This window comes from Oreochromis niloticus, linkage group LG22 (assembly GCF_001858045.2).
Source record: "Oreochromis niloticus isolate F11D_XX linkage group LG22, O_niloticus_UMD_NMBU, whole genome shotgun sequence".
Lineage (NCBI taxonomy): Eukaryota > Metazoa > Chordata > Actinopteri > Cichliformes > Cichlidae > Oreochromis > Oreochromis niloticus.
The window spans coordinates 27,184,803-27,198,417 of record NC_031985.2 but is presented as its reverse complement, the minus strand read 5'-3'; the positions used below and the strand labels follow the sequence as shown (position 1 = coordinate 27,198,417).

Genomic DNA, 13,615 nt, shown 5'->3' with positions numbered 1-13,615 from the left:
TGAGGGACTGTTTGGGAGCAGTCTAATATCAGCTTGACCAATGAATGTGATTAATCCTACAAAAAAGATCACAATATGTGCAATTGGATGATGGTGAACCAGAGAATACAGCACAAAAGACCTTTTAGCAAATCTCAACTTTAGCTAACTGAACTACTATGTGTGTAAAAAAAAAAAAAAAAAAAAAAGCACTTTTACAACAAAGAAAACAATTACATTGTGTTCCCATGCTCAATTCAGTTTACATACATAAAGACTGGGAACAAAGTGAAACATCTAGTATGCATCTAGTATCAAATTTCTCATATCACTCCTAGCAGGAAAGTAAAAGGCATGCTGGATCCCATATGAGCTATTATTTGAATAACGGATAAAACAGTTTCTGTTGGTTTTGGTGAGAATTTATTGCAAGCACACAACAACAACACAAGCAGTCAGGTTTACACATTGACTGAATTACCAGTCTCTCTTATTCAGCAAAGAATCACTTTTGACATGCTAGTGAAAAAAGTGATAATTTTTCATTAGTTCAAAAAGACTTTCTGACACCACACACGGTGAAAAGTGCAGCACTTCAGTGACAATTTAGAAAAAAAATAGGTTTCAGAAGTAGTTTAAAGTGAAACAACCTTTGATGCAATTATGCTAGCTGTTGATAAACAGCTACCACCTCTTTTTATTTTAACATAGGCTAGTGGGGAGTAAGAAGCTTATTACCACCCTATAAATCTTTCCTTTTCACATTTCACACATCAGTCTCTTTCACCTAAATAACAGCTGACATATAAAATTTGAGGGCTGAGGGAGGGAGAGTGGCTGCACAGTTTGAACTTCTCTAATTTCAATCAAATGAGTTGGAATAGGCCCAACCTGCCGTTCAGAGCCGACTCCTCTCATGGATCAATGGCCTCTGAGCCTTGATAATCTCTGAAATTGATTGGCTGTCTCATTGATCATTACTTCAGCATTAGCCAATCAAACATCTTCCCAAGTAAACAAACATGGCAAATAAAGACATCCCCTGAAGTTTAGTCCCGGAGGAGACGCAAGAGATGTGAAGATAATATATAAACTGAAATCCCTCTTGGAAGAGAATATCAAATCATAAGAGTGCTTAATATTTCACTGACTTGATGAAATATGCATTGTAGCTCAGAAAGAAGGAAAAATGCAAAGATTTGGATGCATTATGTATGAGAAGGTCCGCTGGCGAAAATGACACTGCACTGTTGAATAATCGTCATTTCACTATCACCCCGGCACAATGAGATTTTGTTATTACTACGCATCACTCAATTCATTTGGAAAGTGCATACAGTTTGCATTTTGTATTTAGAGCCTAACTTGTGCGTGCACAGCATCCAGATGCTCACTAATGAACTAAAGCAATGACTGTTGTGTGTCCTTTGCCTCTGCCTCACTTAATAAATTTCACTACGGTACAGTGTTTTAGAATAGAAGAGTATATTACCCATACCCAAGTGCTACTGTGATGCAAATATTTATTGGGATTATAATAAAGGAAAAACAACTGAGGTTAGTGCATTTTTATACAGACCAGAACTGTCATGGGTGAAGACAAACAAACAAAAGAAAACAAAAACTGTGTCACCACGGCTGCCATCTCACACGGCCACTTTCAGAAGGGACGCCCGTGGCCTGAAAAATAGAAAGAGAGATATAAACATGCATGAATTTCCCACCCTGGTATCATGCTGTTACGGAATACAAATAACAGGCAAACATCCACAAACCATTTTGCATGTTATTACAATGCAATTTTTTTTCCTTACGTGTCATTTTCAGGTCACATAGTGGAGGATATTCTATCCCCGACTCTAACTACTTCATGGCATTTAATGCTCTAAAATAACACGCAGAAGATTGAAAAAGGGCAGAAATGACACACAAAGTGTGTCTGATGTTTATACGCTATTCCATAATATCAGATGGATATCATGGAATAAATATATATATATATATATATATATATATATATATATCAATGGGCTTTCATCAGTGGTTGTTGATCAGTCATTGTACAAATGTACTGTTTATAAGGTTGGGGAAACCTGCACTCAGCTGGGACTGAAGAAGTCACTTGAATGAGTTTTGAAACGTTTCTCCCACTGAAAATGCTATGTCCAGATGAACAGAATCAACCTTTTGGGACCTACAACAGTTGGTCAGCCATGGCAACCCATGCCATGAAGATCGCTGGGCTGAATCAGCAGAGCGTTGTCAACTTTTACACATTATGCACCTCAGCACTCGGTGACCGTGCTCTGTAACGTTGTGTGTTCTGCCACTTAACAGCTGAGTTGCTGTGGTTTCTAAATGCTTCCAATGTGCAATAATACCACTCACAGTTAATCATGGAATATCTAGGAAAAAAGAAATTAAATAAATGTCATTGTAGCAATGGCAGTATGCTATTACAGTACAGCACTCAAATTCAGGGAGCTTTTTAGAATAAGAAATGTTTATAAGGCAGACTAAAGTAGTGCAGTGCTTGTTTTCTCAGCACACTTTTTTTCCAGAAGAGTGCAGCCCTGGGCTAAGACACTGTATACACTCTAGAGGACACATTTACAAGAAGCATCATGGGGCTAAGATGATGGTGAAATCCAACACCAGTTCTAAAAGCACTGTAGCAGATAGTTATTCCACTGGTCTTACAGGAAACTAGACTTATGTGCCTCCTCTGAGCTCTGCTTGCAGAGAGAGGCCAGAGACTTTAGCCAATCACAGGACTTTTCAGACCAGATAAGGTGGGTAATATAGAGAGTAAAAAAGTCAATACAGAAGTAAGACAAGGTGCCACAAAGGTATTGAAAGTGCAAAAGTGCAGTTTGAATCCTGTGAGAAACCAAAAGTGGGTCCTGACTTACATTTAGCATATGCCTGTACTCATCTGGTAGAAGTGTGGAAGAACAAGGAGAGAAAGGAGAGAAATACAAGAATTTGTATTTTTATCATGCAGCACATCTTACAGAGAAAACTCAGCACAGTCAGTATCCCCTTCTGCACAGAAAATCATCCTTATGAACTGTTTGACTGTTGTCCTCTGCAAGCGCTGATTAAATTTAAAAAATAAAAATAATGATAAATAATAAGAAATAACTACCACTTGTACAAAACACACCCAACATCTAAAGATTAATGCAGTGCAACTGCGGCTTAGTCTACTCTGGTGTTTACCTTATATACCTCATTACTGGCATCTAACTTCTTTAAAGCTGTGCTTCACCTTTACTAATCCTGTTGCAGTCGGATAAAACACACAAAAGAACAGTTGTTTTTTTTTAATACTCACCACAGAGCTAGTGCCCCTGCTCTGAAGCTTCAGTGGCAGGGAGCCACTACACAATAAAAGACTGAAGACAAACTACTGGAAGGAAAAGCTTTACTACCCACTGTATCATGAGACACACAAGAACTACAGTCAGCAACTAAAGTCAGAATGTTTTTACACAACAGTAGCGTAAATTTTCTTTGAATAAAAACACCATTCGATGCATTTAAACACTTCCTCCGAGGTACAGAGAGAAAAGGTTGCTAATAATGAAAATAGCAATAATTGCTTTGCTATACTTCTGAATTTCCCCCAGTTTTCAAACCACAAAGGAGAATTTAACTCCACTGGATTATTGCAAATAGATGTTGACATACTACATGATTTTGTAGACATCCTGACACAAATACAAGTTAAGGATGCCGCACATGGTGTTCAGTCTTAAAGCCATGCTGCTTCCAAGGTGTTGATATTTGCACACAAATCTTTTGGACAGGAATTTTTTAAAGAGTAATTGCATCACAGCAGGAGGCTGACTTTGATGGGCAAAGCATCCAGTGTTTGCAACGGATGTGTATACCAGGCTCGGGGCTTAACTCTGAGCAACACAAACAATGAAATGCTCTAGGCTCAAACAAACAATTTTATCAAGGCATTGCACAGGGAGGAGTGTAATTTGATGTAGCGTGTCTATCCTGGGCACATCTCTTTAAAGGCACCAGTTTCCTAAAGTGCACTACTCAGTGTTTTACAGGTCGACTCCTCACTGCCTCATTCAAACACTTCATCTCCCACAGGCAAAAGAGCTCACTGGCTGGGGTCCCTCAACACGCGTGAAACCCCCTAAACCTTGAGAACCCTGGAAAGTGCTATCTTTCCATTTAACTTGATAAAATCTTATACTTTTACAGTTGCTGTTTTCTGCAGGTTTTGATTAGACATTGTGAAACCCTCTGAATGCAGACGGTTAGATGTTCTTTCAAAACACACTTGAAATAGAGTGATTCCTTATACAAAAGCCACTTTCAAACCCATCAGTTTTATATGAGCAGGTAAAAGGCAGCACCATTCATACTGCTTGTTGAAAGGCATCTGTGAATTCCCTGAATGATTAGAGAGATTAAAATGTTTAACTGACAATGCATTTAATAGCCACAAGAGCAGCGTAGTAAGCACAGTGTGCCTAAACACTTTGGCAAAAAGCACACTGACTTTTCCAACAGAATCTTAAACACAACACTCATACTACCTGGCATTCAGCCACTTCATGTGTGCCAGCATTTACATTTGTTGTTTCTCATTGTATTTTCTCATCTGTGGTAGCTGACAGGTTTAAAAAACTCTGACTTGTAACCTTCAACTCTGAGTTGACTGACCCTGTGAATGGAGACTCACTGTTAGGCTCAGAACCGGTGATCAGAGGTAGCTCGGTCTGTTCAGCCTGAGCATTTTGACTTGTAGTTAAGCTTACGCTCTGGTAAAGAACAAAAGCCATCAGTGGAGCTCCAACTATGATTTAACATAACACAGGGTAAATAAAGTACCTACATTTGAATGCAGGGGTACTGGAAATACTACCATTTGTCAATGTAGACTGTAAGATTTTGAAAAACTGAGAAAAAAAAAGAATCATTTAGTTAACACAATGAAATTTTGGTCTGTGTTATCTACTCAATCAACACTGCACCAACTGTGACATTCTTGGCCAGTTCTATTAGTGGTGTGTAAAATGATAATTTGACAACATCAGATATTGATACTAATACTTTTTGGTCATTTTAATTAGTTCTTGTTATCTATAGATAATTTTTGCTCCCTATCATTTGTTAATTTATTTTCTCTATTGGACATCAGTGATACTTGTTCAATATGTATTCAATATGATGCTTCACTAAGTGTTCCTTGCTATTACTGTTTTGGCCCTTCATTTTGCCTTCAGAATCCTTTATGCAATAGATTCAACAAGTGCTGGAAATATTCCTCAGAGATTTTAGTCCATACTGATGTGACATTATAATAGTATAATAGATGGGGGCTGCACATCCATGACTACATCTCAAAGGTGATCTATTAGATTGAGATGTGGTGACTCTGGCATTGTGTCATTTGACTACAGTTAAATACAGTCAATGAGTAATGAATGCAGTCATTGTCATGTTCATGAAATCAGGGAGCTTTGTGGTGAGTTATTATGCTCCAAGACATGTTTAGCAATAATACTCAACATTTAAATTAAGCATTGATGCTCAGTTATCACTATGGGGCCCAAAGTGTGCCCTACACCATTATACAGCCACTACAACCCTTGACTGTTGCTACAAGGCAGGATGTAACAATGCCTTCATGTTGTTTAGGCCAAATTCTGACCCAATCATTGGAACGTCACGAAAGATATCAACACTCATCAGCCCATGATTTCTTTTTTTGAATTTTTTTTTTTTTTACTGTTTCTATCTATCTAGATATCTATTCTATTTCTATAGTCCAACTTTGATAAGCCTGTTCTTTGCTGACAGACATGGCACCTGCTGTGGTCTTATCAGCTTCATGGTTGGATGTGCAGTTACTTAAATCACCTTTCTTCCCAATCCTGATGCTCAGTTTGAACTTCTCCGTCTCTGCATGCCAAACTACACTGGGTTGCTTCCATGTGATTGACTGATTAGATATTTTCGGTAACTAGCAGCTGAACAGGTGTACTACTGAGTGGCTGGTAAGTGTCTATATTGCTGAAGACTTAACGTAACTGTGCTGAAAGCTTTCCATTATTAAGTAATTAAAACCATTGGTTTTGTCATATCTGTTCAACTGTAACCCAGTGGGGTTAAAAGCAACGTGACAGCCGCTGAAGACAACGATGTGAATAAAATAGATGTGACAAATTTTACGATGGATTAAGCTACAAAGTCTCAATCCACACCAGTAGTAATGAGTTTGGTGATATTCATTTTTGACATTTAAAAATCTTGCTGAAAAGCTCTCTGCGCTAAAAAAAAAAAGAAGAAGAAAAGAAAAGAAAAGAAAGAAAAAAATATTTCAATGTTTATTTCAGAGTTTTTTTGCAACTGCTTTAAATTCTCATTTGTGCTTTGATATTGACTGTATAAATGAGGATATTTAAAAGTGAATGACAGAACCAATTATTATTGTAACTGACCCACAGTTGAAGCTAAGTTCAAGGTGGGAGCTAAAATTGGGGAAAAAAAGAACAAGATCAGATAGCAAAAGATCTCAAGTGGACCTGAGAACAATATAAAACTTGGATTACTGGTCCTTGGGTTTATGTGTGCCCTGTATAAAAATAATTTTCTTTGACTCCATCCCAGGAAAGTTTTTATTCCTTCTTCCCTCTCTTCAAAGTTTTAGTTTCTTGCCCATTTCTCAGCAACTTTCTGGAATGGCAGAGAAGCAGCCAGACATCATATGCCTTACTGAGACGCATGTACAACAAGAGTAAGAAATTTGGGCCTGTGGCTTCTGAGAGGTGGCACATTTTGGTGATTAGACAATGACGCAGTTATGTGTTTGTAGCCTGCAGTCTCCTCATCCCTGGGTTCGCAAACCCAAGGCTCCTGGTAGCCTGATCTTTGAAGGAATGAGATCATAATATGCAAACTTTCTACTATTTCACTATTGTAAAAATGGCCAGTTTGTCTTGGCACAATAAAAACACCACAAAGAATAAACTTCAGAAAAGTAAGAAGATAAAAATGGAAGCCACTATTTGTTTTAAAGCCCAAAAACACAGCTGTTACACAAAAAATGGCGGAAGATGTTACATTCCTGTGTGTAAAGAAAGAGACTTTGTGGCTTTGTCTCAGTTGAGATCCTTGATTGACAGGCGCGCCACAGAGCTGCGTTCAGGCTGCCTTATTACTGGTTTCATTCTCAAGGAGAATAAGGCAAAAAAAAAAAAGACAAGAAAAAAATGGATGCCTCAAATAGGCTTTTCCCTCTCTGTGTGTCAAAGACTAGAGATACAATTTTCCTGAAGTAACAATCAGCAGATCACTCTCTGCCTGCACGGTGTCCACAAGCAATCTTCTAGCTATCCTGAAACACGGCATTCATAAATGGGGCCTGAGTGTGAAAAAAAAAAAGGTTTGCTGCTGTATTTGGTTTTTGGGATGATTTCCGTGTGACTGCATCTGCTTGCTTTTCATACCATATATATAGATATGTATGTGTGTGTGTGTGTGTATCTGTGTCTGTGTGTGTGAGTGCTATTAAGGGACTGAGATTTGCCTCATTGACATTCATGTATGCATTTGATGTCAAACAGTCTAAATATTTAAGACACTAGAGGGCAAGGGGGAAGAAATCGGGGCGCAGTCACAAGATGCTGGATAATTGATTGATTGTCCTCACTGCAGTGCACAACAGCTTGCATTGTACTGAATAAGTGCTGTATGCACTTGTGCACGTGTCTGCGGGAGTAATTAGTTCAAAAGCATCGGCTCTGCTTTTGATAGGATGACTGGTGTGTGGGTATCATAAATATGCATATCTGTGCTCACGTCACTGAGTGAATGAGTCTACAGCATTCTGTGTGTGCTGGCATCACTCTGCGTTGCTGTGTGCGTAAGTGTTCCTTTGCTAACATCCAAACAATGAAGTTCAAATAAAAAAAATATCAAGGCGAGGATAGCATTTCGAGGCTGTTTGGATGACAGGGAAATATTGGCCCAGCAATGATATGCCTTTTATGGAATCACTTTGATGGTCAGAAAAAAAAGAGTCCCTCTCTTTCTTGTTCTTACTTCCTCCCAGACAGAAAAGAATATCACACACTTCTTTTCACAAACCGTCTTGCCAAAATCAAACTCAAACAAACACAGGAGGGGAAAAAAGGAAAAAAAAACTCCAGTCAGCTTTCTGTTAGTTCTTCTACACAAGAGTAAATGCTTATTCAGTTGCCATGGAAGATCTGCAAAGTAGTGGTGTGCAATACTGCAATTTTGGTGCTGAACTGATACCAAGTAAACACATGACCAGTATTGCCAATACCAATACTTCTAACATTTAAAAGCAACTTATAAAGAGGAAGGTGTCATAATTTATGAGTCATCATCAATTCATCATCAAATTGATGACAATGATGATGATGATGATAACAATGATGACATTTATACATTTTAATGACCACAAAGTCACTTTACTTTCTACAATAATTAGTAAACACAACACAATGCACCTTTCAGATTTTCAGCTATATTTTGAAACTGGAGTTTTTGGAAACCAGGAATGGAAATGTGTCATATGTATATAACAGACACATACATACTGAACTTAGAGGCTAAAAACAAAGTAAATATTAAGATATGATTTCCTTGTAAAATAAATACCAGACCAAGAAGGAAAATGAATAAACCTTTCCTGCTTTTGTGGAGATATGTAGTGTGCAGTTATCTACAGTATCACCCTCTCTTACCCAAATCACAAAATATTAGTACAAGGAAGGAGGCACCTTGTTCAGTTACTGAGATGAGCTGGAGAGAGTTAATAAATATGTGAAATTGACCCAGGTCTGTAGTGTGTTCCACAGCATTCTGAACAGCAAGTTCTACCTTGTGAATAATGCAGTCGTTGACAGACAGATTAAGGTTGATGTTTTAACACAGGACTGTGTCTATTCCTCTCAATCAGCCTATCACATCAGGTGCACTATCACATAAATCCAACATTCCATGCACATAATTTCTATAGCATGTGACTGACAGCATCCTTATCCATTGTTGCAGCTGAACAGGATGAAAAAAGAAAAAGTGCGATCTGAGTGCAGACGCATACGCATACAAGCTAGTTGGAGGCACTGAGCTGGACTGCTTGAGTATGTTCATGGTGTTGGTACAGTTTTAACATTATTGCTGTGCAGTTAATTGTACTAACAGAGTATACATAGGTTTTTTGGTTTTTTACTGTGTGATATGTATATGTCCAATATGTCAAGTGGGTGTAACACATTATAAAGTAATCACATTACATTTTTTCAGTAATGCATTAGTGTACATAAAAATTTAGTAATTATATTACAGTATCAGTTATGTTATTACTATCATTAAAAATTTCTTCAGTTATCTGTGTGCGGGTGGCTAGAAACAAAAAAAACCCATTAAAAACAATCAAACAAACTTTTTTGTTGATTGTTTTTAATCAGTTCATTTGCTGGCAGAGGAAAAATGTTGAAGCAGTCTACAACCTCTCCTGGATTGAAACCAGCCACATTTTACTTGTGATAGGTTTGTAGCTTGAACCTATTCGCTGGAACGTTGAAGGCAATGTAATTACACAGCAAGCAAGACACGAGTAGGCAACATTCTTTATGTTTCACGTGCACGGGAGAGAACTGGACAGGCGCCGTTCCTTCGCTTGACCCCAGTTGCTCTCGTCCGCTCCCCCATAACACTGCTCTTTTATTGTTGGTACATGAATATGCATAGGTTCATTAACATATGACCTCTTATATAGGTATACATGTGAACAAAGAATACTGTGTGTGTGTGTGTGTGTGTATATGTGTGTATATGTGTGGGGTCAAAATGTGACCCCGTGAAGACTCCCCAAAGCTGGTGCCAGGAGTCTAACGGTACATCTGAACAAAAGGCTCTTAGACTCAAACAGATATACGTGTGTTTGTTATACCATATATCAGCAAGAGAAGATACACACTCCCCTCTTCATGCTACACAGAGTTGTTACAGACTATTAAGGATCAAACCTCCTATCACTACACAATCGATTATAAAACTCTAAGCATATATAAGTAGATATTTCTAAGCATAAATGACAATCACAATACAAATCTAACAACTTGTAACAGAACTTTGGCTCTTAGCAAGTATCTGCACAGACAGCATGCTAACACAAAGCTAGCCAAGAAGCCACAGTGATAAATGCTAAAGCTGAGTGAATGCTGACCCCCAGCCCAGCAGCCAGACCCTGACGTTAGACAGCCAACAAAAGCTGTGACGTGGTTGTACATGTTCAACATGTGGTTGTATTTCAGATATGGCGGATAACTCTGGCGCAATATGGGTCTCATATAGAAACCTCTATAGATACAACTTGCTAATAAAGCTATGTAGCATTGGCTAAAATCTTAGCGCTCCAGCCACCCATCCGAATATGGTCACAGCTAAAGTGCCTATAACTAAAAGGGCAAACTCAAGACTTAGAAATGGTAGTCTGCGAATTGTATGTGTAAAGACAAGTTACAAAGAGAGTAAAGTTAAAGTTGAAACTGAGAAAAGTGAAACAGAAAAAACATAAATGGCAAAATGTAGAATGTGTTAGAAAAGACTAGTGCATTGCTTTTTAAAGTGTGGGACAGGCAGGTAAGGGTGTGTCAGAAAAGTCAGAGATTAAGAGCATAAAAACATTTAAAATGGCTAAAAGAAATACAAACAGTTTTTAAAAAAGGGGTAAGTTACAGGGATAGCATAAAAAGCTATATATAAGTTAGCTAAGAGTAACATAAAGCGTATAAAAAATGAAAGATAAACAGCTTTAAGGAAAGAATAAACAATTTAAATACATAGCTAAACTGCTAAACTAAAGATATAAACATAAGCTAGCATAAAATGCAGTTAAAATATTTCTAAAATGTAAAACTAAATCATTTAGCTTTTTCTTCTCCAAGTGGTAGCAGCTCAAATACAACATGAAATGTTATAGGGGAGAAAAAAAATCCTCTATTAATAAATAACATGATAACTAATTTTGCTTTGATCTAAATTTTGTTCATGGTACATCTAAAATATGACATGAGGTGTTAATATAGAGACACTGCTTATGTACGTTAACCGTGTGTAAGCACTTGATGGCAAATACATTGAAATTATAATAATCGGCACTTTTTGATGATGCCTTCTCCTAGGGTGAAAATACACAATGCACATATTCAGAGGCACAAGCTGTTATCAAGGTAAAGGACAGGAGGTTGAAGGCGTGAGAAAGGTGTGAAGGGGATGAAAAGAGAGGTCACATGGGGTAGCAGATGGGAGGAAAGGTGGGATAAGAGAGAAAAGAGCATAAAGACAGGGAGAAGAAAGAGTCTGATGGCTCCATAAAAATAGCCCTTCTTTTTATTCTCATTCTTCGGCTCATGTTCCCAAAATGGCACTGCTGAACCATAAAATGCCGTAGCGCTTCACCCTTCACCCTGCCTTGTGTCTTACACAGATCGGGTTGTGACAGTTTGACACCGATAGTCACCCTCACTGTTTGCTGTGGAGTTCCGCTTATAAAGGCCTACTGCCGTCAGCCTCTATCCCGCATGCTCACTGGAGGTGCACAAAAGGAGGCAGAGAGAAAATGGCATTTGAAATTCGGAGGAAATAGAGGCACAAAGAGACCGTTGATGAAAAGCATTGCAGAATTTAAAAGGGATTGAAAAAGGTTGCACTATTTCATTTCAAAGACATTTTTTGTTCTCTGCCTTTGGTGCAAGTAAAAAGAGCTTCACTTGATGACAGAGAGCAGAATTGATTTTTAAGGTTTCCTTTTCATGAATAATCCTACTACTGCAAATAATGCTTCTGCAAATTTAATCTATAAAAACACAGTCAACTGGATATTTGCCACCTGTCTTAGTTTTTTTTCATCATCAAGTAAAAGGAGCTACTTTTGTTTTTGTTTTTTAATTGATCTCTGTGAGTGATTCATCTATACTCAGTTATGAAAATCCATTAAGGCTTTTACAGTTAATAATGTAAAGAATAACATCTTGGCATAAAGGAACTAGTGCGTTTTACATGTATAGTGTTTGGAATAAAGAAAACATTGCATGGCATTAGAGTTAACAACCAAAGTGGCTAAAATGTAAACACAGCTTTTCCTATCTATTCCAGCTTCTTTGCTGACATTTTTAAATATATACATTAAAAAAGCTGAACAGCTTTGACTCATAGGGGAATCTAAGTATTTTCATAGCATTTGCATATGCTTCTGCACACACAGTCAGGTGCTGTGTAGCAGAAGTGTAAAGACAATTAATCTCTATTAACCTTACCTCTATCTGTGAGGCAATATTGTAGTATTACAGGTTACCTCTATAGTATTTATGAACAGCAATTAAACCATCTCTTCTTCTGGTCTTCTAACAAAACAGAAAACTGAAAATAATAATTCTGCTTTCTCAGTGTTGGAGGACTACTGTACAACCAGTTTAATCTGACATTTTGCAAGATGTTGCCTGTACTAGACCCTTTTCTTTACATCCTTGCATTTCACCCATTAATAGCACCAGTGCAACACTATGAGGGAGGCTATCAAGGCTTACACTTAGCCTTAAGGACTGATCTGTTACACCTGCTGCACCATGTTGTTTCTGTAGAGCTTGTAACACTGTTGTTCTAGATAGATAGATAGATAGATAGATAGATAGATAGATAGATAGATAGATAGATAGATATGTTTCGGGAATTGCCGGCTTGTGTGTGGCTGGGTGCAGTGAGGAGTGTATGTGATGTGTGTGTGAGCATGCGCGTGAAGAAAAACGCGGTGAGCGGAAGGAAAAAAAAAGAGAGTGTCATGGGTAGAGAGGGCGACCGGGAGCAGCGTTCTAACGGGCTACAGCCTATGCAGTGTCTTTCGAAGTGTGCAGTACCATTATTAAAGCCTCATCTCTTCAGTACTCTCCGGTGTCAGGGCTGATTTCTGCCTGCCTCACTACTCCACAAAAGTGAAGGGAGTTAACCCCGAAGGAGCACAAAACTTCGGCCCTGGAGGAAGCATCTCCCCTTGCGTCTCCCGACCACGGTCGGGGGACTGACGGCGAGGAATGGTTAACAGATAGATAGATATGAATGTTGCTACTAGTTTATAACATCATTGCAAGCTCTACAGAAACAGAGCTGCAGAAAGGTATGGAAAAGAAAGGATGCCTAAGAAGTACAGCAGACAGCAACATCGGGTCAGCTCCCCTCGCACTCATCATCTTCATTGCACCAGTTGAGCTTGGGACTTTGTACACAATTTTGGGCAGGCGTGATGATATCTCCCCCTTGTCGTAGCATTTGTGTTGTACCTAATCAATTACCAGTTGTGATAGCAGATGCTTCTTCCTAATGTTGGAACACTGAGCTACTACTTGTTTTGCCATAAGTCGCTGTAAGTTGGGCATCAAAGGTCCCACATCCTCTTCATTGAGCCCCTTCCGCTGGAGTTATTCCTTGCCCACTTGTGCCTTTTTGCTGTAGGAGCCCACTTCATCAGTGTCTCCTGGTTCCTCAACACCTGACACAGACTTACTGAAGAGATCCCACCAGACTTGCTAACGAAAATCAGAAAAACACAAGCAAACAAATAAAGCAAATGGGT

The 13,615-nt window shown here is 38.5% G+C and overlaps 1 protein-coding gene across 3 annotated transcripts in view; it reads right to left on the bottom strand.

Moving 5' to 3' along the window:
- Positions 1-320: 320 nt before the first annotated feature.
- Positions 321-13,615, bottom strand: part of LOC100709710 (uncharacterized) — a 32,355-nt gene continuing 19,060 nt past the window's right edge. The window contains exon 8 of one of the 3 annotated variants that reach the window (XM_005453872.4): positions 321-1,659. The gene's annotated coding sequence lies outside the window, so the exon portion shown is untranslated. The remainder of the gene's footprint in view (positions 1,660-13,615) is intronic. The other 2 variants (XM_025902310.1, XM_025902312.1) reach the window with 2 other exon arrangements.